Genomic DNA, 27,965 nt, shown 5'->3' with positions numbered 1-27,965 from the left:
CTTAAATGCTTATTCTTTTGTATCCGCTGTCAGTGAGTCAACATAAAAGGCTATGTCTGCTACAATCAATCTGCAAAAACCTGACGCAAAATATTGATATTTATTTATTGATTCATTCATTCATTCATTCAATTTCTATACTGACCTTCCAAAAATGGCTCAGGGTGGTTTACACAGAGAAATAATAAATAAATAAATTGGCTCCCTGTCCCCAAGGGGCTCACAGTCTAAAAAGAAACATAAGATAGACACCAGCAACAGTCACTGGAGGTACTGTGCTGGGGGTGGATAGGGCCAGTTACTATCCCCCTGCTAATTAAAGAGAATCATCACGATAAAAGGTGCCTCTTTGCCAAGTCAGCAGATATGAACTAATGAACTACATCGCCTTGGCTTAAGACAGGGGTTCCCAACCTGTGACATTCCAGATGCTGCCGAACTGCAACTCCCATCATCCCCATTCTGGAGCTGGGGATGAGGGGAGTTGTAGTTCTTCTGGAGCACCACAAGATGGAAACCCCTGGGCTAAGACAAAAATGGTGAATTCGCCTCAATCCACGCAAGCAAGGGAAGTAGAACTTAGTTAAGTTATAGCATTTTAGACTTGGAAGTGATGTCTTCTCGGCACAGAAAACTGCTAGTGTCCCTGACATATGGCCCTGCAGACTGTTTTAAAACACAAACATCAGTAAATACAACAATGCCCTCACTCTAAGCAGAAAAATACAATTGAGATAGACATGTATCCCTCTTCTCCTTCACTCCCTTAATAACTGGTAACCCCCCCCCCAATGAAAAGTCAAGCCTATCAATGGCAACAGAACCACAGCAGCCAACATAAAGTCTTAGCTGATCTAAAGCCTTCCCTTCCCTTCAATCTATTGCTTGTGTTTTGTGACAGCTGAATAGGTGTGTTCTGGTACACATACAGTATATTCAACATTCCTCCCATAGGTTATGCAAGAGTATAGAAGATCAGAGGGCATCCAAATGGATGGCACCCACATGGAATAGCAGTGACAAGAGATGATGTTCTAAATGGTATGGAAAAACTGAAAATTAGCAAATTGCCAAGGCTGGACGACATCCATCCAAGAGCCCTCAAAGAACTCAAATATGAAATTGCCGACCTCCTTGCTAAAATATATAACTTATCCCTGCAATCAGGTTCTGTAATGGAGGACTGGAAAGCAGTAAATGTAACACCGATTTTCAAAAAGGGATCCAGGGGTGATCCGGGAAATTACAGGCCGGTTAGCTTAACAGCCATTTCAGGCAAATTGATGGAAAGCATCCTCAAAGATAAAATTGTAAAGCACATAGAAGAACAGGCACTGCTGGGAGAGAACCAGCATGGCTTCCGCAAAGGTAAATCTTGCCTCACAAACCTTTTGGAGTTCTTTGAGAGTGTCAACAAGTGTGTGGATCAAGGTCATCCAGTGGACATAGTATACCTGGACTTCCAAAAAGGTTTCGACAAAGTTCCTCATCAAACACTCCTGAGGAGATTTAGCAGTCATGAGATAAGGGGACAAGTACATGTGTGGATTGCTAACTGGTTGAAGGACAGGAAACAGAGGGTAGGTATAAATAGAGAGTTTTCACAATGGAGGGAAATAAAAAGTGGGGTCCCCCAGGGATCTGTACTGGGACTGGTGCTTTTTAATTTATTCATAAATGATCTAGAAGTAGGGGTAAGCAACAAGGTGGCCAAATTTTCAGGTGATATTAAACTCTTTCAGGTAGTGAAATATAAAACAGATTGTGAGGACCTCCAAAAGGATTTCTCCAAACTGGGTGAGTGGTTGACAAAGTGGCAAATACGCTTCAATGTTGGCAAGTGTAAAGTGATGCACATTAGGATGAAAAACCCCAACTTCAAGTATACGCTAATGGATCTGAGCTGTCAGTGACTGACTAGGAGAGGGAACTTGGGGTTGTGGTGGACAGCTTGTTGGAAGTGTCGACTCAATGTGCAGCCACTGTGAAAAAGGCCAATTCCATGCAAGGGATCATTAGGAAGAGGATTGAAAATAAAGCTGCTAATATGATAATGCCTTCATACAAAACGATGGTGCGGCCATACTTGGAGTGCTGTGTACAATTCTGGTCACCACATCTAAAAGAGGACATTGTAGAACTGGAAAAGGTGCAGAGGAGGGCAAACAAGATGATCAGGGGCCTAGAGCACCTTTCTTATGAGGCAAGGCTACAAGACCTGGGGCTATTTAGTTTAGAAAAAAGACGACTGTGGGGAGACATGACAGAGGTCTATAAAATAATGCATGGTGTGGAGAAAGTGAATAGAGAGAAATTCTTTTCCCTCTCACATAACACTAGAACCAGGGGTCATCCCATGAAATTGATTGCCGGGAAATTTAGGACCAGGAAACAAGTATTTTTTCACACAACACATAATAAACTTGTGGAATTCTCTGCCACGAGATGTGGTGACAGCCAACAACCTGGAAGGCTTTAACAGGGGTTTGGATAACTTGGAGAGATCTTTCAATGGCTACTAGTCAGAGGGCTAAAGGCCACCTCCAGCCTCAAAGGCAGGATGCCTCTGAGTACCAGTTACAGGGGAGTAACAGCAGGAAAGAGGGCTTACCCCCAGCTCCTGCCTGTAGGCTTCCAGCAGCATCTGGTGGGCCACTGTGTGAAACAGGATGCTGTACTAGATTGGCCTTGGGCCTGATCCAGCAGGGCTGTTCTTACGGCTTTTAGTTTGCTGCAATCTCAGCACATGCCTAGAGTAGGCATCAGGGGAGATTATACAAAGGAGCCTTGAATTCATGAAATCATATATATCATTTTTAAATATGGAGGAGATTGGAATAGTTCAAATGGTTGACTGTTGTAACTGGATAATATATCTTTATGTTTGACACACCTGTAATATTTTTTAAGCAGTCTTTGGTATTATAATTTTTTTTTAACCAGGGCATGAATATTCTTGCAGCAAAAAGCTCTAGATGTGCTTTTTGGAAAAAATTATTAATATTTCCTTGGCAATGTTGTAGAGGAAAAATTTAGAGAGTCTTCAGAGGATAGACCAACAGGCTTGTCACTTGGTGATTAAGTGATGAGATCATTATTTTCCCCCTAAAGGTTTTTAAATAGACTGATGGGTAAAATAGTATGGAGAACTCCAGTTTGCTTATGCCATAAATTGGTATTTGGTGTTCCCTGGCCGTAGGCTCTTCTTCCATTTTGTGCCATGATAATGTACTTTTCTAAGAGCATGTATCCTACTGTGAGTTGAAGTGACATTTGACTTTTCTCTCAAATGGATGAAGAGTAGGAGTGAGGTTTGGCTTGGGCGGGATGTCCTACATGCATATTTAAACAAGGTGGTGGCAGTGGGGTGGTGTTGCTTTAAAACTTGAAGGCCTGTTTTTCATCTTCACCTGAAATCCCATGCATTTTGGATCTATGACATCTACAAGAGCTTTCACCTCAATGGGCTTGAGCAATTCAAGTCCTTTGATGGTCTGAGTTCTTATACATATATAATGTAATCCAAGAAACTGTATTCATGACAAAATCAGTACACAGGAAAATAGCTGCTTACTAGCAGCATTACAACTTCAACAAGAACAGGTTTTCATGAACCCTGAGTGAAAATATAGGTTATATGCCCTTCTAAACACCATAGTTTGCTACGAGTTCATATATCTCAAAAATGCCACAGTCAAGGGGGAAAAAAATCAGACATAGCTACCTTGCATGTGAACCTTTAATGATACAAGCAACTTAATATAAACCAGGATCTCATTATATACGGATTGTATATTCATGGTTTCACGTATTCATGGGTGCAAGGGTGTAGGGAGACTCCCGGGGGCCAGGGGAAAAAGTTGTTTTGTGGGCTCCCTGTGTGCCCCAGCACCAAAGTCATGCCCCCTACTTTCCAGCCGTGCTACTGTCCTTCCCCCTCTGTTTACCTGTGGCAGTGATGGGCTTCTCGGCACACCAGATTCTCTCCGGTCAGCACGTGGGCTGGGGAGGGGGGAGAAGTCCGGCCCCTGCCCCCACCACCATTGCTAAGAGTAAGTGGGAAATGGCGCGGCAGCCGGCAGTGCAGGGGTACATGGAGGTGGGGCAGCAGGGCCCTTATGAGGCCCCTTGACCCTCCGGGCCCATAGATATTTGCACCCTATTGTCCAATGGACACTACGCCCATGCATGGGTGCCTAATTGATGCCCAGTTTCATTATTCAGAGATACAAAAGGGTTAAAACCCACATATCCATGGTTCCTAGAGGGCCGGAAGTGATCACAGACATCATTTCTGGTTGCCGTTTTGTCTGTGAGAGCCATTTTGTGGGTACTTTAAGCAAATAATAATAATAATAATAATAATAATAATAATAATAATAAAAACAATCTGCAATTTTGGGGATAATTTGGAGCAAGGTAGTGCACTTTATTTGGTCCATTTTTTGTGGGGGGGTTGTGTTTGTTATTTGGGTTCTTTATTTTAGTCTGGGAACTTAAACTTCACTTTCCCATTGACTCAATGACTTGCTATCTGGGGTAATATGCGGGAATAGAACCCCCACAGATACAGTGAAGGAAATAAGTATTTGATCCCCTGCTGATTTTGTCCATTTGCCCTCTGACACAGAAATGACCAGGCTATAATTGGAATGGTAGGTTTATTGTAGCTGTGAGAGACAGAATAACAACAAACAAACCCTCAAAAGCCCTGTGCCCAAAAGTCAGCGATGGATTTGCTGTGAGGGAAATAAGTATTCGATCCCTTCACAAAAGATGTCTTAGTACTTGGTGGCAAAACCCTTGTTGGCAGTCACAGAGGTCAGACGTTTCTTGTAGTTGGCCACCAGGTTTGCACACAACCCAAGAGGGATGTTGTCCCACTCCTCTTTGCAGATCCTCTCCAAGTCAGAAAGGTTTTGAGGCTGATGTTTGGCAACCCGAACCTTCAGCTCCCTCCACAGATTTTCTATGGGATTAAGGTCTGGAGACTGGCTGGGCCACTCCAGGACCTTCATGTGCTTCTTCTTGAGCCACTCCTTTGTTGCCTTGGCTGTGTGTTTTGGGTCATTGTCATGCTGGAATACCCATCCACGACCCATTCTCAATGCCCTGGCTGAGGGAAGGAGGTGCTCACCCAAGATCTGACGGTACATGGTCCCGTCCATCGTCCCTTCGATGAGGTGAAGGTGTCCTGTCCCCTTAGCAGAAAAACACCCCCAAAGCATAATGTGTCCACCTCCATGTTTGACGGTGGGGATGGTGTTATTGGGCTCATAGGCAGCATTCCTCCTCCTCCACACACGGCGAGTTGAGTTGATGCCAAAGAGCTCGATTTTGGTCTCTTCTGACCACAACACTTTTGCCCAGTTCTCCTCTGGATCATTCAGATGTGCATTGGCAAACTGCAGACGGGCCTGTACATGTGCTGCCTTGAGCAGGGGGACCTTGCGGGCACTGCAAGATTTCAGTCCTTCACAGCGTAGTGTGTTGCCAATTGTTTTCTTGGTGACTATGGTTCCAGCTGCCCTGAGATCATTGACAAGTTCCCCCCGTGTAGTTCTGGGCTGCTTTGTCACCGTTCTCATGATCATTGCAACTCCACGAGGTGAGATCTTGCATGGAGCCCCAGGCCGAGGGAGATTGACAGTTATTTTGTGTTTCTTCCATTTGCGAGTTATCGTGCCACCTGTAGTCACCTTCTCACCAAGATGCTTGGCAATAGTCTTGTAGCCCAGTCCAGCCTTGTGCAGGTCTACAACCTTGTCCCTGACATCCTTCAACAGCTCTTTGGTCTTGGGCATGGTGGTGAGTTTGGAAGCTGAGTGATTGCTTGCTTCTATGGACAGGTGTCTTTTATACAGGTACTGTAACAAGCTGGGATTAGGAGCACTCCCTTACAGAGGGTGTTCCTCATCTCAGCTCGTTACCTGCATATAGTGAAAAGACACCTGGGAGCCTGAAATCTTGCTGGTTGATAGGGGATCGAATACTTATTTCCCTCACTACAATGCAAATCCATCGCTGACTTTTGGGCACTGGGCTTTTGAGGGTTTGTTTGTTGTTATTCTGTCTCTCACAGCTACAATAAACCTACCATTCCAATTATAGCCTGGTCATTTCTGTGTCAGAGGGCAAACGGACAAAATCAGCAGGGGATCAAATACTTATTTCCCTCACTGTAATGAGCTTCACCTGTACTATCTATACACAAACACGTTAAATTTTATTAACTATATAATGTGTTGTGCAATGAATAATGTAAAATATTGACATTTCTCAAGCTTGCCTTTGCCAGACATGAAAATCAGAAACTTTTTTTAAAAAAAAGACTGTTGTGAAGATAATCGTGTCTGTTTCTCTGTATCTGTATGTGTATATCACACACACACACACACACACACACACCCCACCATATATATATATATATATATATATATATATATATATATATATATATACATACACACACACACACACACACACACACACACACACACACTAGATTGCTAATGGGGCAGTGTGGGCTCTGAAACATTGGCTGGCAGTTCACACTGCTGGGCTCAATTCAAGGTGGTGGTTTTAACCTTCAAAAGCCTGAACTATCTCAAATCAAGTTGAAATATTTTAAATAAATAATAAATAAATCTGATATATAAATGCTTGAAATCAACTGGTTCTTTTATCTCGCAACAGAAGTGATCTCTAGAGTAGGAGATAGTCTGAATCCAGGTAGTGGATTCAAAGGTGGTTAGTGGGATCTGTATGTACTATGGCTGACGTACAAACCCAATAATACTACTCAGGATTTACTCTAAAGCAGGGGTCCCCAGCCTTGAGTCTCCAGATGCTTTTTGACTACAACTCTCATCATTCCCAGCTACAAAGGCCTTTGGTCTTTGTAGCTGGGGATGATGGGAGTTGTAGTCCAACAGCATCTGGAGACTCAGGGTTGGGGACCCCTGCTCTAAAGGACAAAATTTCAATAGGACTTCTGTTGAGTAATGTAGTCAGGATATCAGCCTATGTCCATAATAAAGTTTTTTAAAACAACAACAACAGAGCATCCTTCTTGATAGCATAAGCCTATGTTTATGCAGAATATGATCTTAACCTTGATCTTAAGGCTTGTTTTGAAATATTGCCCCTCCTCCGGCAAACAGACATTATTTGGGAGCAGATGGGTGGCCCTTATTATCATCTAACCAACCTTTGCAAAGGGTTAGAAGCCATAAAGAAAAATGATGCCATGCATTTGAGGGGGCTTGGGTTTTGTAGAAGCATGCCAACCACCCTCTTGCATAGCACAACTGAGGATCATATCGGCAAGAGCTACAGGAGCTGGCCCAGAGTAGAAGCCAGGGAAGCTCTGAGACTTCCCCTATTTGAGAAACATATTTAAATTGCTTAACTTGGCTTCTTGCCAAGATTCCACCTCTTCTAAGCCACAGACCACCCTTCTCCATTATATGCAACTGCCAAAATCTGCAGTCTAAGCAAAGCACCTAATATATGCAGTGCAGTTCCAGGGATGAGCTATGGACATAAAAATGAAGGAAAACCATGGGTGCAGATGGCCAGAAAACCTAGGGGTGTGTGGGTGTGAGAGAGAGAGAGAGAGAGAGAGAGAGAGAGTCAGGCACATGGAAAGGGATGAAATATGCTGGAATCTAAGCAATTAACTAGAAAGAGAAATGGAACAGAATGGTTTCCTTCAAGGAAGTGGACTCAGGTTCAAACTTGTTTCTCCCGCATTTGTGCAAGCAGGCAAGGGAATCATCTTGTTACGTTATCAGCTGTCAAGAAGATCCTTTAATGAGGTCTTCGCTCTCTCCAGTCCCCCCCCCCACATCATTTCTGCTTTCCTCCCCCCACCCCGCTTTGTCCTCTGCACACCCACCTACATTGTGAATTAAACAACATCGCTGCTGAGGAAAGGCTATTATGCAGATTCATGAATTTATAACATATCAAAAGAAAGAGAGCACCACAAAAATACATTTCCTCTTACTTTTTATCAACCTATTGTACAGCAAGTGGCAAGATAGAAGGAGGGGAGAGATAAATACGGCCCACAAAAGTTTTCCCACAGTCTTTAGCCTCTTCGGGATGCTAATCCTATTGAGAATATTTATGCTGGCAAAACAATGAGGTGAATCCCAAACACAACCCAATAGAGCCAGTGCTCCTGCTGACTGCCTCCCTGGCACAGCAAAGGCACTTTCTGGAGACCAGCTGCCTGTTGCCATGGTAACGTCTCTGCAGAAGGGCAGCCCTGGGCACCACACTTAAAATACTTTAGACTCACCACATGCTTCGCCAAAGAAAGGCTGAGAGTTTCCATTTATCTCCCTGGCATCCTGATTAACCTAGAGCAACTACATCATTTGGGTTTTTCATTCAGAACATCAGCACAGGATGAAGTTTTCCAAGTCTGTGTAGAGATTATGCTGCCGTAGTGGTGTGTCTGTGTATCTTGTGGAGAAGGAAAATCAATATTTTAGCACTAGACATGTTTGACAGATATGGTGAATTGTATAGATTACTGTAATAAGAGCAAACGTGCATTTTGATTATTGCTAGTAAGCATTTGCATTGGAAAAAACTAGTAACTTCCTATTGCATCTTCCTTGTGTGTTATGCACACTGTTAAGGTCCTCATTTTAATTTCTACTTCGTAGAATCTTGTACCCAAGGTAGACTTAAAAAAAAAAGAATTATACACTAATTTGGGCAAGTTAATCTATCTAAAAGCTGCTTCTCCTTCCATATCTGAACATTCAATTTGCTCAGTGATCATGGAAAAGTAGTTTAGCCAGGTTGGACTCATCCTGCCCAGAAGCCTTGCTGCAGTGGGGAATAGTTATTTCCCAGTTTGGGGTTTTGTTTTGTTTTGTTTTTCTATTCATAGTTTATTGCAATACAGTGGTGGGACCAGAAAAAAACCTGAGGTCCCCTGAGGCACAGAAGGGGCAAAGTGCATTTACAGCTGGACAAGCAGTGCCCCACATATTAGATTTCTGAAACAGAAATGGGGGTGGGACAAGCCACTTTGGGGAGGGGACACACCCTTTGGAGGCACCCTGCAGCAATAGCTTCTTCAGTTTACACAATCCATGAGTACAGTGAGTGGGAAGACATTTGTCAAAAAAGAGACCAGAGTGAGGTACAGGACAAGAAAGGTATGGGGGAGGAGAAGAGGAAGACAAAACAGATAGATAGCAAGCAAGGGAGGGGGAATAAAAAAAGGGAGTCCAAAAAATGTTACAGAAGATAGTTTATACAATTAGCACAGCATTGTCTAAAATCATGTTAAGTATTTTGGTGTGCATTTGTTACTTTTCAAGGGAAACAGGAGTGATGCTTGAGGAGTTGCTTCTCACTTAAATTTGGGAGGGGAGACATGGGGGGGCAGAAATGTGTTCTGATGATTGAATTTGAGGCAAATTAAGTAAAATTAGGGGGAATTCCTCAAATGCTTAGGGGCGGGGGGGGGTCTACACCCTTGAAGGGTAGATAGTAAAACAGAAATATAGCTGGAATAAAATTTTGTGGTGTTTGTTTTTGCTTTTGAATGGCAGACTTGCCCTAAATATATCCCAAAAACCTGCTTTTGAAAGTCCTCTCAGTTTCAAAAGCAACCACACATGGTAGGATGGGTTGCTGCTCAATAAACCAAAGTCTAAATCCCCTACAGCCTTCAGAATTAGTTGTAGAGTTGCTTTACTCCAAGGTATACTTCCTTGAAATGCTGAAGCACTTGATCATTGGTTAGAGGGTGAAGATTTGCTTTTGTTTGCTATTTTTCAAAGGCCTAAATGAAAACTGTGCTAAAAATGAAGTAAGATTTAAAAGTGAATGTCTCATTTTTGACATCTGTGGTTGCTTTTTTTAAAAAAAAAAGGCTTTTTTTGTTCAGGCTTTTAGCACTTTGGGGCTGCCAGGGTCTCTCAGCTTTCCTGCTTCTGTTTGTCTTTTTTATGGTGATTTTTTGAGGGGTGTTATGAGTTGGTTTTTTTACTGTTTTAACTGATTTGAAGGTTTAAAATGTAATTTTATGGAATTTTATTGTATTTTAACTTTTGTAAACTGCCTTGGAATGCCTTATGAAAGGTGGTATTGAAACTGAACAACAATAAAATAATTTCATAATAGAGGGCACTTCCATACCCATATTATGATGGGTATGGAAGAGGAAATGGCTTTGCTGATCACTAGAGATACCAGAAGCACAATTCAGATATGCCCATTACCTTCCCTACAGCTACATCACACACAGCATTCACTTTGGATGTTAATTACATTTTCCCAAAGGCAGAATAGTGAGTTTCAAGGCAGTGAAATAAACTACGCCTGTAAGGATTTATTCTAGTTTTAGTTGTATGTAATTGTAATTTCAGTGTTTGAAAACTGAATTTGTCAGAAGTTCCTTATAATGTCTTCTGGTAAACTCATCCCATTTGTTACATGTTCATGAAAGTAAAGTACCATACTACAATATATTGAAGATTTTTCTTTACGCATTTGCAATAAGGATAGTGTTCATTATCAGTCTCAATCATTTTGTGGGTATAATAGTTGTCAAACCCTTCCTCTCTTTCTAACTTCAACAGCTATTACAGTAGTAGAATGGAGTTTAGCAGCTACGTTGGATCAGATACAAATGAGAGATTAGGCTCCAAGGCAATAGAGTGCACCTATTTCTGCCAAGCCAAAGAGTAGCAAGCAAGATGTGAGACGTTTGTAGCATGTCCCAGTCATGCCAAAATAACCAAGTCTTTTTCGATGCACAGCCCAAAAGGAAGGCTCTCCAATAAATTCCTACATCCCTAAGAAAACATGGGACCCACTGATGGCTTTATACCAAAATTAAGCTGTGGTTTGAGTTGGAAATTTACAATTGAGGGGAAGAGGGGGAGGGTGTAGGAGAATAAAATGCAGTAGATGTGTGTACTACAGATTTCGCGACAGAGTCAGACTATTAGTCCACTGTCTAATGGTTCTTAGGCAGGGACTTGCTTCTTCTTTCTTGAGACAGCAGGTATTAAACATGAGACCTTTTGCATGCAAAGCATATCCTCTACTGCTGAGCTTTGTGATGCCTTTCTCGACACAGGAAAACGATAGTTCTTCCACAAAGAATAAGAGCTGGTTTCAGAAGGAAGCAGTGACATCATTAGCAAGATAGCTATGTACAGCTGCTCCTACTTTATTATTTTTATTTTCTTTATCGTATTTTAATACTGCCTGATATGTACATCTCTAGGCAGTGTGCAAAATTTAGCACACAATATAAAACAGAATAAAAATAGTTAAAATTTCACAACATAAAGTAAAAACAATCTCATAAGATAATCAAATTAAACAGTTTAAAATTAATTTCAGTTAAAAGCCTGATATTGCACCTGCAGAATTCACTCTCTTCAACGATCTATGGCAGCCATTACTACAGACACCTATGGCTCCAAAACAGTGAGTGGTAACCACAACTTGTTAAAAGATTAACCACTCAGAAAAACACACCATTTTGGGTAGCCTTTGATGGTGGTGGACATGAGGGCCTCTACAACACCAGATCAGAAGTCCACGGCACAAGAAGATACATCTGAGGAAATTTTAGCCCATATTGAAGCTGAAGTGTAGTTACAGCACACTAAACAAATGCTCAACATTTTGGTGGTTGAAACTGGGAGGGAAAAGACTGGAAAAGGGCTACAAAATACAACTTTGTAATTGACGGACCTTACATCACATACTGATCTAGGAAAGAAGTTAGAGAGCACTGCTTAGTCAATGAACTAGCAAGTTGCTCTAAACATTTCTATTTACTCAACAGTAAAGACAGACTAGTATGAAATCATCAGTTGGTGGTAGGTGACTCATATTTTCACCTTAATCATAAACACTACAGTATGTGGGAAACAGTCACTTTGGCTTTTTCTATCATCTATGTGATAGAATATCATCTATCATCTACAGGTCTATGGGGTGTCCATTAATAGAGTAGTTTTACCATACCAAGCTTGGGATTTAACCTTTATGTGCCCACTGATAAAATGTCAGTGGCACAGACAGCAAAGGACTGGGGGTTGAAGGACTAATGTCTCTGGGCCAGTGTTTAGTTATGACTAAACAGATTGACAAAACAACTATTTTGTTTAGCCATGTCTTTGTCTTACACTTCACCTTTCTTGAATTTTGTTAAAGTCCATTGAGTGGAAAAACCTAGTGATAATCGCTTGTTCAAAGACTGCCATTGGGCAAGTCTCTGAAAAATCAAATTTCTCCCTCTTCCAAACTAGAGGGAACATCTTGATAACAGCCAAGTACACAATACATGGGCACTCTGTTTATAGAAAGTAAACACAACAATGGGAGTCATTTGGTTTTAATTTACTGACTGACCTAGAGAGCTTTCCCAAGAGGGTATATGGAAAGAGGCCATAAATTATCTACAAACTGCATGATTTTAGCCACATGTCTCCATATGAAAAGCCATTCCGCTATAATTTCTGATTGTGTAACCCATAAAAAGATACCATCAGCCTATTGCACTACCTTAAAGGAGACACTAAACAAGTAGGCATATTTGGATTTGTCCTGTATAAACTCAGAGATGTTGCCTATGTAATAGGCAACTCCACTTTCAGAAAAGGGCATGCCTGATTCAAGAGGTTTACAGGACTCAAATTTTTCAACAGTTCATGGGTTTCAGTTATCTAAATAAAACATTATTAAAGGATGATTTCAAGTACCCTAATCTGGATATAAAAATCATCTCTGCTCTGAGCTTCAGTCTCTGCTGCCAAAAGAATTTCAACAAAGAAATTTTTATAATGATTGAAGTCAATGCCAGATTGCAATGTATCAAAACATTCCCCCCCCCCCATGCTTTCATACCTGATATGTTTATCCACGGGCAGTACAAAAGGATGGAGGGAAGGAAGCATTTCTAAAACACATCAGCCCCATGTAATTCAAGGTCTTATGGGTCAAAATTAATTTTATCATGGTAGTATATTTAAAACTTAGATTCACTGCCTGTCGTATTTCCCAGAGCTCATAGCATTTTTACACAACTGCTTATTAGTTAAATACCTACCAAATGGTGCAAATGTGGTGTAGCATTGAGTAGTTTTACTGGTGGTATTCATCTTGACTAGTTGCTTCAAGGACTAGAAAGCATGGCAATCTTTGCTTCTTTCCTTACTGTGAAGAGGGTTATATTAGGCATGCAAATAGGTCTGAGGTGAGAATTGTTATTATAATATTATTATTATTTATTTTACGTTTATATTCCGCTCTTCCTCCAAGGAGCCCAGAGCGGTGTATTACATAAATTTCTCCTCACAACAATCCTGTGAAGTAGGTTAGGCTGAGAGAGAAGTGACTGGCCCAGAGTCACCAAGTATGGCTGAATGGGGATTTTAACTCGGATCTCCTTGGTCCTAGTCCAGCACTCTAACCACTGCACCATACTGGGATTGGTTGAATGCCACTGATGTGAAGAGTTAAATATGTCTTCTTAAAGCAGGGAAAACAGTGATACTATGCTATATGGTTTCCAGGCAACTGTTTCTCTTTTTAAAAAATAGTATATCTGTAGAATGATGTAACTCGATTTTTGCGTCAGGAAATTAGTCTTAGCAAAGATCGCCAACTATCAACTCAAAGATTATGCTTTTGTCACTCAGCCACAGACCATTCTTCCACCCCTCCTCCATCTCTTGTAGCAAGGATTACTTTAGTATTGCCAAACAGCAGGCATAAATAAATCAAAGTGTAGACAAAGGGATTGGTGGAGCAAAAGGGTAGAAGGTACACTGGCTGCATCTTCTCTTGCAGCTTCTGAGCTTTAAAAATGACAGGATCTCTGGTTCCTAGTCTCAGCTGATTGTGCGACAAGGACAGGCAGTCTTTGGTTCTTCTGGTTTTGTCTTATAAATTTTGCACTGGTGTCCTATTCTGGTACTTTTATTTTTAAATTACTTTTTAAAGCAACACAAATTGTTGGGCTATTTGGTTTTCTTGCTGCCTTCAAGTAAATTGTTCACATTTTTACCACAAAGATTCAAACCTCCCATTATTCAACATGTTTTTAAAGTCAAAGCCTTAATGAACCAGATGGGCAGTGCATTTCCCATTACACTGACAAACTCTAGCAGTGATTTGCATCACTCACATACCTTTAATACTCTCACCTTGGCTGCCGCAGCTGAAATACAGAATCTGGGTGGTGCCAATATCTTAAAAGGTCTGCAGCTCGTTTCTCTTGCTCTGCCAACAGTAGCTATATGCAGGCTTACTCAGACTTGTTTGCATCCAATCCAATGCTATGATATGATATGATATATGATTCCGAGGCTTTGGAATGCGCTCCCTAGTGCAATAAGAGCCTCACGATCTCTGACATCCTTTAAAAAGTCCTTAAAGACGCATTTCTTCACCCAGGCTTTTAACTGATATTGTTTTGATTGTTTTGAATGTTGTTTTTAGAATAATGTTTTAAAAATTTTAAATTGTGTTTTACATTTCTTGCTTTTAAATATTTTGTTTTGCTTTTGCTTTTAATTAATGTTTTACTTTTTAATCTTGTTGTAAACCACCCAGAGACATAAGTTTTGGGCGGTGTAAAAATATGATAAATAAATAAAATTAAAAAATAAAATTAAAAAATGATATCCTTAGCTCATTTGCCTTGTAGCCAGCAATATTTTTCAATAGCTTCCTTTCAACCAAGATTTCCCTTTTCCACCTAACCAGGCATTCAGTGCATTTCGAAGTGGTCAGCTCTCACAGAAATAAATGATCAGGTACGTAGATTATAGAACTGAAGTCCAGTTAACACACAACTATCATGTTACATGTATGGTTTGGGAAAACCGCCTTGGGATTGTTTTAATGAAAGGCAGTATACAAATTTAACAATAAATAAAATAAATATACAAAAATGCTTTATATCCCTTTTTGTTCAACCTTATACATGGTAAGTGTGTCACCATGATGATGTCATGTTTTGCTAGTAGTATCATGTGTTACCACTAGCAAAACATGGCATCATTATAATAACAAGTGTCTATGGAGAGAAAGCATGTCAGCTGTGGGGGTGTGATCAGGACTGGGTGGGCCTTGCAATGCATTTCTACAGGACCACCAATGGACTGCAAACTATCCCAGGACCACAAGTGAAAAATTAGTAAAGAAAAGCAGACACCTCCCTCAACCAAAAAAATCAACCACTAAAGGACATATTTCCAAGGAGAGCAAGCAGAAGGTATTTATACTGAGCAACATCCAGACTAAGTCAGTCACGACTAAGTCCCATTGGAATTAGTGGGATTTAACTTAGTGATTGGTTTTAATGATGCTTGGTCATGACGATATAGTCTGTATGTTGCCCACTGTCTTTTAAAGCAATCAGGTTCTCACACCACTGACTCCCACAAAGGTTTGCCTTTGTTATCCTCACTCAAGTGATGGGGCAGTGATGTTAAGCTCAGCATGCATTCTGCAAGCTACCACTTGCCTTGTGGCGGCGGAAGGGGACAAATGGTGGCGCTTCCAGCATTCAGTGTCACAGGCAGTCACTTCCTGCTTGAGCTGTGAGCAGACAAACTGCAGAATAAGGAGGCTGCTGACCTGTGCCATTGTGCAGTGGGATGGAGTTCCCTTGCCTACAGGGAATGCAGATGTCACAAAGTCTGCATGGCAGGGGTCTAACAGTGCTATGCTGAGGCTGTTAAAGTAACAGTGTGTCCAGCTTACCCAGAAGCATGGATCACCAGGGCACTAAATTAATCCAGGGTATGTGCTCCAGTGGCCTAGTGCTGTCAACACCTCTATACACTTGCTGCTCCATTGTTGCAGGCAGAAGCAGGTTTGGTCCCCAGCTCAAAATGGAAGGCCTGGCCTTCCAGGGTTTTTAATTAGTTTTAATTGTTTTAATGCTATAACCTGGTTTTCAGGGTTTTTTTTTTTAAAAAAAATTCTGGTTGTTTAATTGTATTTTTATGCTGTTTAATTGTTAACTGATGTTTTATATTGTTTATATTTTTGTTTTAATTATTATTCGTTTTAATGGTTTTGTTTTAATTGTAAACCGCCCTGAGCCACTTTGGAAGGGCGGTATAAAAAACAAAACAAACACATAAATAAAATACAATAAAAAATAAAGGGTAGCCCTTTACTTTTCTAGGCTTAAATCCCTGTTTCCTCCCCTATTCCCTGCTTTCTAAATTCTTTCCATCCAACACACATGTTTATTCAGATGTGGTTACCTAAACCAAAAGACAAGCCTTCACACCCGAGACCCAAACAATGGAAGGGAGAAAGAGTAGAAGATTACCTTTCACGTCTGGTGTGTTTAAGTAACCTGAAATGCCATCCAGCTTTCCAGAAATAATATACAATAGCAGGATCAAATGCAGGAAGGGCAGGCCAAGAATGACCTAGATCCATTCCTCACAACTTCAAGAAGCAGTTACTGAAGTGGCATCATCACCAATCTCCTGTATGAGCTTGCTTCCTGATCTTGTTTCAACTTCCGACTTTATCAGGCAGTTATACCACCTATCCTAGAGTAAAAAACCTCCTCTTCCTCAAAGTGGCTGGTTTTACCTTTGGTTAGGAAGATTGTCTGCAATGTGAGTCAGTGCAAAGGAAGAGATACAGACTAAAAGGAGACTTGACCTCCTGCTTGGTGATTGCTGAAATGCCTCCTTCTCTCCTTCTCTGAGTACTTTTTTGTCCTTAACTTTGAAAGAGGCAGAACTTATGGGGGTGACAAGTCCTGGGTATTGCACATGAATATATACAGTGCTGCTGTTCAGATTTATTGAAAGAGTGACTAGTCTCATCGATTGCTTTTGAGTACTGTATCCTGTCAAAAATCAATGCATTATTAACTCTAAAGGTCAGTGGATTCTATGTTAGGTTGAGGAAAGTGAACCCAGGGAAGAATTATCATGAGATATTGCAGGGGGAGAGCATGGCAGTCTATCATATGCCATAAGTCTCTGCTTTTGTTTTGTTTTGAAATTTTGATCTGACATCTGCATTATGGCTTTGTGTTCTGAGGTTGGAGATGAACAGGGAAACTAAGGCAAGCCACAGAAAGATCTGAAACTGTGACACAGTTGGTGAGAAGTCTCTGGAGCTTTTATATATTTTTTAAAAGAGCTGTGTTTTATGTTATGGTATGCTTTATGTTATGAAAGACAAACAATATATAAAAGGCAAACAATAGCTTTACCCTCTTTTATTATTAAAGATCTCAATATCACTTCACAGCAACATCCATCAGATTCTAGACTCAGTAAAGCAAATCATCTAAGGAAAAAACAACCACCAAAGTGAAATTCAGAGGGCAAGATTGATATTTTTCTTCCAGAGACAAAGTCATGGCCACTCCAGACATTTGTACAAACAAAGCAATGGGGGAAAAATAGCACTGTAGAATGGGAAATGTAAATGTGTAGATGTTTTGGATCAGAAAAGACCTGATTTCTCATCAGTTGTAAATTGGAAATTACCAATTCTGTGTGTTAATAAGACGACTAGAGAGTGGACAGCCAAGCAGGGCAATGAACTAATAAATGATGGTTCAATCCAAGGCAAGAGCTTACAAATAAAAGGCTGCTGAAATATGAGATGGGTAAGCTTCCTTATGGTGGCAGCCCAGATGTACAAATGCTTGATCCAGCCAAAACAACAGAAAGAGACTGAAAACATTCCAACACTCGCTGCTGATAACCCAATTGACAAGCTGTAGAATAAAGGGTTATTGAGATAGCTAGGGTGGACATGCTTGGTTTGGTCTGGCCCAGGAGCTGCTACCCGGGGAATAAAGTTAGCTGCCATCCCAGTTACAGGGCCACTGCAGATTTTCTTCTTTATGGAAATGACAAAAATGTTTTCCTGCCAGTGATTCTGAGTATGTCCCAATCTGGAAAGGAAAGTCTGTCAGGGCCTGGGAATTACCACGTTTACTTTCTGCAAATTCCCCAACCTCCAACTTTCCCATTCCTTTCAGAGCTTTTGGAGAAAGGGGAGCATAAGAACAGCCCTGCTGGATCAGGCTCAAGGCCCATCTAGTCCAGCATCCTGTTATGCACAGTGGCCCACCAGATGCTGCTGGAAGCCACAGGCAGGAGTCGAGGGCATGCCCTCTCTCCTGCTGTTACTCCCCTGCAACTGGTACTCAGAGGCATCCTGTCTTTGAGGCTGGAGGTGGCCTTTAGCCCTCTAACTAGTAGCCGATGATAGACCTCTCCTCCATGAGCAGAGAGGTAGCAGTGAAAACAGGTGTTTTGCAAATATTTTTGAGCCGTTTGCAGATGGTTTAATCAACCACTCACAAAGGCTTGTGTTTTTGCTGGCATTCACTTGGCATACATGCAAAAGCTTGGCTCATTTCAGACTGAACATCGGGTTGCTCATACATCATATCTGACAGAGCATTTATTCCTGTATTCACTGTAACATAAGACAAAATAAAAACTATAAAGCAAATCAGAAATCAGAGAGAATGAAGAAAAAGAAAATATTTTACATTCTCCACTGACCGAGGTTCAAGAATAATTACAGTAGATGTACCAAACAAACTACAAATAAAACCCTAATCTTAAAGATAAATAATAACCTTGTCGAATATTAAAGTTAATAAAAGGTTCTCAAACTAGCATAAATGACTCTATAAAGGTATTATTCATATAAGCAGTGACTTCAGAAATAGAGGCATAATTCCATAGTTTAAGAAACCAATCATCTAAAGATGGGATATTCTAAATACGCCAGTTAGTAGCATAGAGCTTCTTAGCGGCAGTAATAATATATAAAGATAACTCATTAAGCTTGGTAGGAATATAGGGCCTAGTCATATTTAAAAGGAAAAGTTCTGGCAGAAAGGGAAATTTAATTTCCAAAATTTGGTCCTTTTTTGAATGAATTTGCTTCCAAAACAACTGGGCTTTATTGCAAGTCTACCACCTATGATAAAATGTCCCAACTTGTTGGTCACATTTCCAACATTCCTTTAAGAAACGGTTGTCAATCTTGTTAATAGTCAATGGGGTTATGTACCACCTAAAGAACATCTTATACAAGTTTTCTCATAAATTATTACTTGAAGTAAATTTAATATTCTTCCATTGATGTTCCCAATCAGAAATATCTATCGTCCTGTTAATATTCTGCATCCATTTTATCATACATTCTTTAATCTGCTCAGTCTCTGTCTCATATTTCTGTAACAACTTGTACATCCCACCCAGCATATGGCTTATATTTCAATTTATTAGATCTTCAAAATCAGTTAATTCTCTGAGTTTTCCCCCTTGCCTTTGTAGCTCTTTCTGCACAACTGAACTAATCTGAAGATATTGGAACCGAGGTTGTTGAGTCAACTGTTCTGACATTGTATGGAAAGACTTCACTTTAGACTTGTCCTGAATTAAACTCTGTAAAGTATATGAGTTCTCTCTCCATAATTTGTATCTGTGAGACATTTCTTCCTCATAAAAATAAACGTTCAAAATAGATGCCAAAGGAGATAAACTTGGACTTATCCTATTAAAAATATTTATCCCAAATGTGTAAAAGACTGTTTCTAATGGTATGGTGCTGTATCTCCGGATCCTTTCTTTTCCCAGTAGTCCATAAAAGGTTATGTAAACCTACGGAGAGGCCAAGACTTTCCATACTGCTAATCCTGTATTCACTGTAAAACCAACTGCATTCTATAGAAGGAAGGATCTCTGATCATCTTACTCCTTGCACTCTGCACACTATTATACACAGGACACTTCATTTCCTGCTTTGAACTTCCTACTGAATTCGAAATTTCCAATCCAGATACACGTTTTAATGACAAAAGGTCTTCAAAATTCTTCCCAATTCCAAAACAAGCTGTGATCATTTATGCTAGTAAGAATTAAGACAATACCACAGTATTACAACTTGATTTTTTAAAGGGTAGTTTTCCACCATACTAGCGTGATCATTAGCCTTCCTTAGTAGATAGTCTCAGTAGGGAGAAGAGCCTGAAGAAAAGGGTATGCTTAATTAATCAGCCCTGAAGCACGCATAGTGTTTTTTTTTAAAAAAAAATCTAGTCAGAATGCACTGATTTCCCCCACAAATTAATCGAATGACTTCAAAGGCAACCCCTTCTTATTTAAAGATTCTGTCAGTATTCTGTAGCCTACAGTGTATTTGTAGTAGGTCCCGTACAAATCTCATTCCCTATAGGCTCATAGCCAGCCTAATACTTTAGGGGAGGTGGCACCAGAATGCAGGGACCAACTTTTAGAGACAATTTGTGGCCTAGGGCTCTTATACGGTTGGAGCACTACTGCACTGAGCAAAATTACAATGTTTAAAAACAGTTAACTTCAGTAATTTTCAAAATATTTCATTTTTACCATGTTGTGATTAGATGAGAAAAACATAGGTCTGCAAACTATTTTATTTACATCACATCACATCAGATGTGCATATGTTGAAGTAGTGCAAAAGTCTACAGATGTTGCAATTTTCTGAAACAATGTGTGTTAACGCTATCCATTACACTAAAGCATAGTAGTTGATTAATTGCTCCCATCAGTCCGGAGTGCAAGCAACATCCAGTTATTTGACATATATTTGTAAAGGGGGGGGATTAGGGGGAGCAACTCCCCTTTAAACTATGAGTCTTATTCCCCAGTGAAATCAAGCCTACTTTTGCTCTTGTTTCCCTGCCTTTTCTTTTGCCTCTGTCTCCCCCCCCTTCCACCTGTTATCTGCATCTCCTTCAACACTTAGATGGCAAGTTATTCACATGGATGTGCCCATAATTTTGCTAAATGGTTTAAATGATATTCCACTTTTCACAAATGTAAGACAGCTTACAAAAACAAATTAAAGCGGTAACAAAAAAAATACAATAAAAACAGCAACAAACTTATTTACAATAGGTGCAGCCATGAGAACCAATTTAGAACATAAGAACAGCCCTGCTGGATCAGGCCCAAGACCCATCTAGTCAAGCATCCTGTTTCACACAGTGGCCACCAGATGCCTCCGAGAAGCCCACAGGCAAGAGCTGAGGGCATGCCCTCTCTCCTGCTGTTGCCCCCACCAACAACTGGTATTTAGAGGCATCTTGCCTCTGAGGCTGGAGGTGGCCTGTATCCCTCAGACCAGTACCATTGATCGATCTGTTCTTCATGAATTTATCTAAATCCCTTTTAAAGCCACCCAGCTCTCACCACATCTTGTGGAAGAGAATTCCATAGATCATGTGTTGTGTGAAAAAATACTTCCTTTTGTCAATCCTAAATTTCTTAGCAATCAGTTCATTGGATGACCCTTGGTTCTAGTGTTATGCGAAAGTGAGAAAATTTTCTATCAACTTTCTCCACACCATGCATGATTTTATAGAACTCTAATCATGTCTCCCGTCAGTCTTTTCTCTAAACTGAAAAGCCCTGTGTGTTGTATCCTGACCTCATAATGAAGGTGCTCTAGGCCCCCCAATCATCTTGGTTGCCCTCTTCTGCACCATTTCCAGTTCTACAGTGTCCTTTTTAAGATATGGTGACCAGAACTGTACGCAGTATTCCAAATGTGGCCGCACCATAGTTTTGTATAAGGGCATTATAATATTAGCAGTTTTATTTTCAATGCCCTTCCTAATGATTTCAAGCATGGAATTGGCCTTTTTTTAAAAAAATAGCTGCCACACATTGAGTTGACACTTTCAATGAGCTGTCCACCATGACACCAACATCCCTTTCATGATCAGTCACTGACAGCTTAGATCCCATCAGTGTATATGTGAAGTTGGCTTGTTGTTTTTTGCCCCAGTATGCATCATTTTATACTTAACATTGAACCGCATTTGCCATTTTCTTGCCCACTCCCCCAGTCTGGAGAGATCTTTTTGGAGCTCCTCGCAATCTCTTTTTGATTTCACTACCGAAATAGTTTAGTGTCACTTGCAAATTTGGCCACCTCGCTGCTTACTCCTAGATCATTTATGAATAAATTGAAAAGCACTGGTCCCAGTACAGATCCCCTGGGGAACCCCACTTCTTACTTCCCTCCATTTAGAGAACTGTCCATTTATACCTATCCTGTTTCCTGTTCTTTAACCAGTTACCTAGCCACACATCAGCCTGTCCCCTTATCCCATTAGTGCTGAATTTTCTCAAGCATCTTTGATCAGAAATTTTGTTGAAAGCTTTTTGTAAGTCCAGGTATACTATGTCAATTGGATCATCTTTATGCACACACAAGTTGACACTCTCAATGAACTGCAAATGATTGGTGAGGCAAGATTTACCTTTGCATGCGGGTTCTCCCTCAGCAGGGCCTGTTCTTCTATATGTTGAACAATTTCATCCTTGAGAACACTTTCCATCAATTTGCTTGGAACAGATGCTAAGCTAACTGGGCTGTAATTTCCCGGATCTCTCTATGACCCCTTTTTGAAAATCGGTGTTACATTTGCTACTTTCCACTCCTGCGGTACAGAGCCTGATTGTAAGGATAAGTTATATATTTTTGCAAGGACGTCGACAATTTCACCTTTGAGTTCCTTAAGGACTCAGTTGTTAAACTATACCAGTTACTCCCTAGTAATGATGTTGAATGCCATAATATATAAAACAAATGAACTTTAATGTGGCTCATACCAGTTTAATTTCAGCTGGACCTAGATATTCCAGTTGCCCCTTTTGGAAGAACTGCCTATTCCAGAATATCAGAACACATCACAGAATAGAACAGCCCTCATTTCAGAGACTCCAGGCTTAATAATATGCGATAGGGCAGATATTCTCAAACTTGCGTCCCCAGATGTTCATGGACTACTCTTCCCATCATCACAGCCACAATAGCCAAAGTTATAGTTGTAGTTCAACAACATATGGGAACCCTAGTTTGAGAACCACCACCACGGGACCAAGTTAGTCCTATGGTAGGACTACTATGCATTAGCCTTGCAGCATCACCATCCATGTAGACCTTTTCATGAGTAATTTAAATTTAATTTTTACTGTTTTATTTTATATTTGTTGTGTTTTAATTCTGTATACTGCCTAGAGATGCACATATCAAACAGTATAAAAACAGGATAATCAAACAAATAAAGGTGGGGTGGGGAAGCTTGGTGGTGCATAACAGAGTTAATTTCCCTTGGCTTCCAGAAAAATAGAAACCCAGCACATTTCTGTGCCTTGAATATGTGGCTTTACTTTCAAGTTTTCAGATAAAACTGAAATGTATTTGTTTCCCAAAATTCCCCTCAAAATCTTCCTTCACTTGTCATAATGAGCATTTATATAGTGCTTTCAGATGTTCAAAGCATTTCACATCTTGTAATCCTTACAGCAAGCCCATAAGGTATTATCCCCCTGTTCCATCTGGGAGAGAATTTCTTGTCTAAGGCAAGAAAGTAGGCAGAGCCAAGATTTGATTCATTCAGTTCCCGATTTTCCAGTGTAGACTCTCAGCTAGTGATGTGCACGGTCCGGAGAAGTCCGGACCGGCACCGAAGGGGGGCCTTGTTTTTAGGGCGGGGACGGCTTGCTTAGCCCTCCCGCCTCCTTGCCCCCGCCAGCGCCCGTATTTAACAGTATAGGGGCGCTGGAAACCAGCCGCCCCCCCGCCGCCGCGGCGAAATAACCCCCAAAGCCAGCCAGCCAGCCCTCCCTCCCTCCCAGCTAGCTGCCCGCCCGCCCACCCACCCACCCACCCGCTCACTGGATAAGAAACGAGAGGAGCTCCGGCACAGAGCTCCTCTCGTTCGGAAGGCCTCCTGCAGAATGGCGGCTTGCGCGCGCCACAAAGCACGCCGTTCTCCGGAGGCCCGGTCTACCCGCCGGGAAAGGGCCGGGTAGACCGGGCCTCCGATCGCTGAGTAGACCGGGCCTCCGATCGCCGGAGGCCCGGTCTACCCAGCGATCGGAGGCCCGGTCTACCCGGCCCTTTCCCGGCGGGTAGACCGGGCCTCCGATCGCTGGGTAGACCGGGCCTCCGGCGATCGGAGGCCCGGTCTACTCAGCGATCGGAGGCCCGGTCTACCCGGCCCTTTCCCGGCGGGTAGACCGGGCCTCCGGAGAACGGCGTGCGCATGTGTGCGCGCGCGCAAGCCGCCATTCTGCAGGAGGCCTTCCGAACGAGAGGAGCTCTGTGCCGGAGCTCCTCTCGTTTCTTATCCAGTGAGCGGGTGAGCGAGCGGGTGGGTGGGTGGGTGGGCGGGCAGCTAGCTGGGTGGGAGGGAGGGAGGGCTGGCTGGCTGGTTTTGGGGGTTATTTCGCCGCCGCGGCGGGGGCGGGGGGGGCGGCTGGTTTCCAGCGCCCCTATACTGTTAAATACGGGCGCTGGCGGGGGCAAGGAGGCGGGAGGGCTAAGCAAGCCCTCCCGCCCTTAAAGGCATACCCCCCCACCCGGACCCGAACCAGGCAGGGCCGGACCGGTCCGGCAGTTCGGCCATTCTTTGGAATGGCCGCCGGACCGGTTCGGGCACACCGCTACTCTCAGCTGCTACACTATACCAGCTCTCTCCCTGTTCTGAAGGAAGTATTTCATTGCCTTCTGTATTTGGCAACAATTTACATTTAACACCAGTGTGTCAGTCTTTGATATTTATATTTAATATTTGTTATATTTTATATTCTATAATCAAGATTTGCCAATTGATAGTTTGTATACAGAGGTATGTCATACTGGACATGCTATCATAAGAACCTAACAGCAGCCCTATCTAGTCCAGCATCCTGTTTCACACAGTGGCCACCAGATGCCTCTGAGAACCCACAGGCAAGAGGTGAGGGCATGCTGTCTCTTGCTGTTGCTCTCCAGCAACTGGTATTTAGAGGCATCTTGCTTCTGAAGCTGGAGGTGGCCTATAGCCACCAGACTAGTAGCCACTGATAGACCTGTTCTCCATGAAGTTATAGAAAACCCTTTTAAAGTCATCTAAGCTAGTGGCCATCACCTCATCCCGTGGCAGAGAATTCCATATAAGAAATATATCACTTTCTATAGCTGTGGTTGGAACTCTGAAAGTACTCACTAGCAGAACACTGAAAGAATGTACTAGCTTTAAAACAAACAAGCCTGAAGCCTTCAGAATGTAAAATTCAAATTCAAAGTCAGGTTATCAATCACATTTCAAAAATTTTCAAAATGCATCCTATGCCTGATTAGTATTGGTATCCACTAGATAACAAAATCATGTGGTGATCCACAAAGGGCAAGGACGAGCTACGTTAGATTATGTCTGGAGGAAGAGATTTGATTAATGAGTGACATATAATTTACATTGTCCTCAAAATAATTGAGGAAATAGCTAGAGAGTCATAACATACAATATAATGTTTCTTCTTTTCCACCCTATTTCTACATCTTTGGAAATAGTAAAATTCATTGCTTATCCACACATCAAATTATTGCTTAGGTGAAATGTCTCATCTTCCTGCTCAGGTGAAGGAAAATAACTCAAGTGTCTGGGCACAAGATCTTGATCTGTTGAGTTCCACCCAATGTATACCCAAACTTAATAAACATTTTAATTTCATATTATTACATAAAAGGTGCAACTAAAGTTGCACTAGCTATTTGGCAGTGAAAACACCTTCTTGTGGGTATTTAGATTCCAGCCATTTTGTTGTACGTATTATATTGCCTTCTGGATACTGTCCCATAGTTCAAGACCATTGTCCAAGACCATTGTTTAAGAAGTTCCAGAGACAAAATTTAACAGCTTTTTTAAATGCCTGCACACAAATATGAACCTTTTTTACATCACACATGCCAATTCACATTTTAATGCTTTTACATTTAAAAATGGTTACCAAGCTTGAACTAAAATGAATGGGAGAGAAATATGAAATAAATACATACATACATACATACACTCCACTTTTGCTTCTGTTCCCAGTCACATCACACTGCTGCTGGTATGGCCAACAATTTTACTGATGGGTTGTGCCCATTTTAGTATGGCCAGTGCTCACACACCAGCCACTTTCAACTTCAGTTTTACTTTTATTAGCATCAAATCAACATGGCCTGATTACCAATAAAGTTAGGAGAACAATAGTTCTCAAGTCAGATGTAGGTCTTCTGAAGAAGGTGCATCCAATGATTAGTAGAAATATGAGCTCTTCCAGGGATGTATCTTGCTTTGGTCAGGATATGCCTAGCTATCCCTCCTCAGTCAGTGCTCTACTCATGACTGTAACCCTCTTTAGATATTATAAAGTATAGCAGTGCTCACTGTTACAACTTGAAAAGTATGGAGGAAATCTCGCTCTGGAGCTGTCACTCACCCCCTCCAGACCACCTCTCACAGTTCTGGCTAGATTTGTCTGAAGAGGAAAGCACCCTAACTGTGATGCCTGGCACCGCCATAAGCAGCAACCTCAGGTGATCCAGGCTGCTGTTCTCAGAAGCGCCAACCATCACATTTACAGAGCTTTCCACTTCAGACAAATCCAGCTGTAATCTCAATCAGCCAGCTGGAGGGGTGAACAGCTCCAGAGTGGAACTTACTCCCTGTAACCTTGAGCACCACTGCACTGTATATGGCCTGAAGAAGGCTTATAAGAACTGTCAATGACATATAGTAACATTAAGCAATTCTTGAGACTTACTTCCTTGCTTTTCCCTTTCATATTTTCTTGAACTAAAAGCAACCAGTTAGATTGAATCAGTATGCATATACATAGCATGGCAGTCAACTTCCTGATACGAGTGCACAACAGGAATACATTATAGCATCTACCTTGGTGAGCCTAGTGCTACTAGAAAGGCTAATGAAGATGTGGAGTTTAGTTCCCAAGTCCTAATGTGCATAGGCTCTACATGCTGCCTTCTTTCAACATTCCACCTCAGCCTCTAGACTAAAGTCAGCAGAGAGGCCTCTTGCAACTCCATGGAAGAAGTGAAAATGCCTTGGGCATGAAGTAAATCAGTCTTGGTGGTTACAGTCTGCAGTGCCATTCCTTTGGACATAGTTCTGTATTTTCAATTAGCTAAAATGCAAGATCTTTATTAAAATGTTTAGGAAAGCAAGCGTTTGCCATGAGCCTTTTAAATCAGCAAATTTTAAAGGGCTTCAAATTTTATATTCAGATATTTTTCATTACTAAAATGTATTCAATGTTTTCTGACCTAAGCTTGCAGGATCAGGCCCTATTAAAAAACATCAAATGTAGCTGGAAACTTTATCCCACTTTTTCTCATAGACTCCAGGCAGCTTACAATAAATACAATAGCACTGCATGATGCAAATAAGACATTTCTGTGTAAATTGAGATTTTGAAACTGCTGGTGCCCTCTTAGTTTCATTTCTTCTTTCCATGGACTTTGCTGTGAGCTTCATTTGCTTTTGAGTGCCTTCAAAGAGTCAGAAATTAAGAGAGCTCCAGCAGAGGCTTATCTGGATAAAAGTCAAGAGCTATTTGACACAATGAAGTCATGCTTCATTTTACTTTGCAAGGAGAGGCTGGATACTTTAAATTTAAAGGACAGCAAAATGGCCCACATGATTCTTTGGATTAGAAGTCAGGGGTTCCAGCTCCAATAGCATGACTTCCAAGCAGACTAAACCCTAGGATTCCTTTTCAGAAATTAAGCAGTGGACACATTCTACTGGACAGATTTCACATCTATCCTCTCCTGTGACTATCTGGATATGGGAGAACATGGGATCAGACAATGCAGATATCCCTTATTTCCCTATGGAAAGGAAAAATGAGTCAATGTTTAACAGCTAATGAAGATCATGCTATTCCTCCAACTATGGCCACTTAAAACATTCTTTTGAACCCTTAAGCCCACAATACAAAGAAGCTTCATGAATCACTCGGAAGCTTTTGCCACAGCAGCTCTTACAGATGAGGGGACAAGGCACACTTCAAACAAATCAGACATTTGCTTTTTGGGCTCTGGCAGCCACTGCAACAAAAGCTTAATAA

At 41.4% G+C, this 27,965-nt stretch overlaps 1 protein-coding gene and 1 long non-coding RNA gene across 9 annotated transcripts in view; both read right to left on the bottom strand.

Annotated features, from left to right (window-relative positions):
• The window catches only part of LOC128350651 (uncharacterized), a 34,208-nt gene extending 24,876 nt beyond the window's left edge, over positions 1 to 9,332 (bottom strand). The window contains exon 1 of the long non-coding RNA XR_008319363.1: positions 8,309 to 9,332. This is a non-coding gene — a long non-coding RNA (uncharacterized LOC128350651). The remainder of the gene's footprint in view (positions 1 to 8,308) is intronic.
• Positions 1 to 27,965, bottom strand: part of ATE1 (arginyltransferase 1) — a 202,045-nt gene that overhangs the window by 36,215 nt on the left and 137,865 nt on the right. The window lies entirely within an intron of this gene.

The sequence above is a fragment of the Hemicordylus capensis genome, chromosome 3 (assembly GCF_027244095.1).
Source record: "Hemicordylus capensis ecotype Gifberg chromosome 3, rHemCap1.1.pri, whole genome shotgun sequence".
Classification (NCBI taxonomy): domain Eukaryota; kingdom Metazoa; phylum Chordata; class Lepidosauria; order Squamata; family Cordylidae; genus Hemicordylus; species Hemicordylus capensis.
Note: the sequence above shows the minus strand (reverse complement) of the source record. Positions and strands in the feature narration are given on the sequence as shown.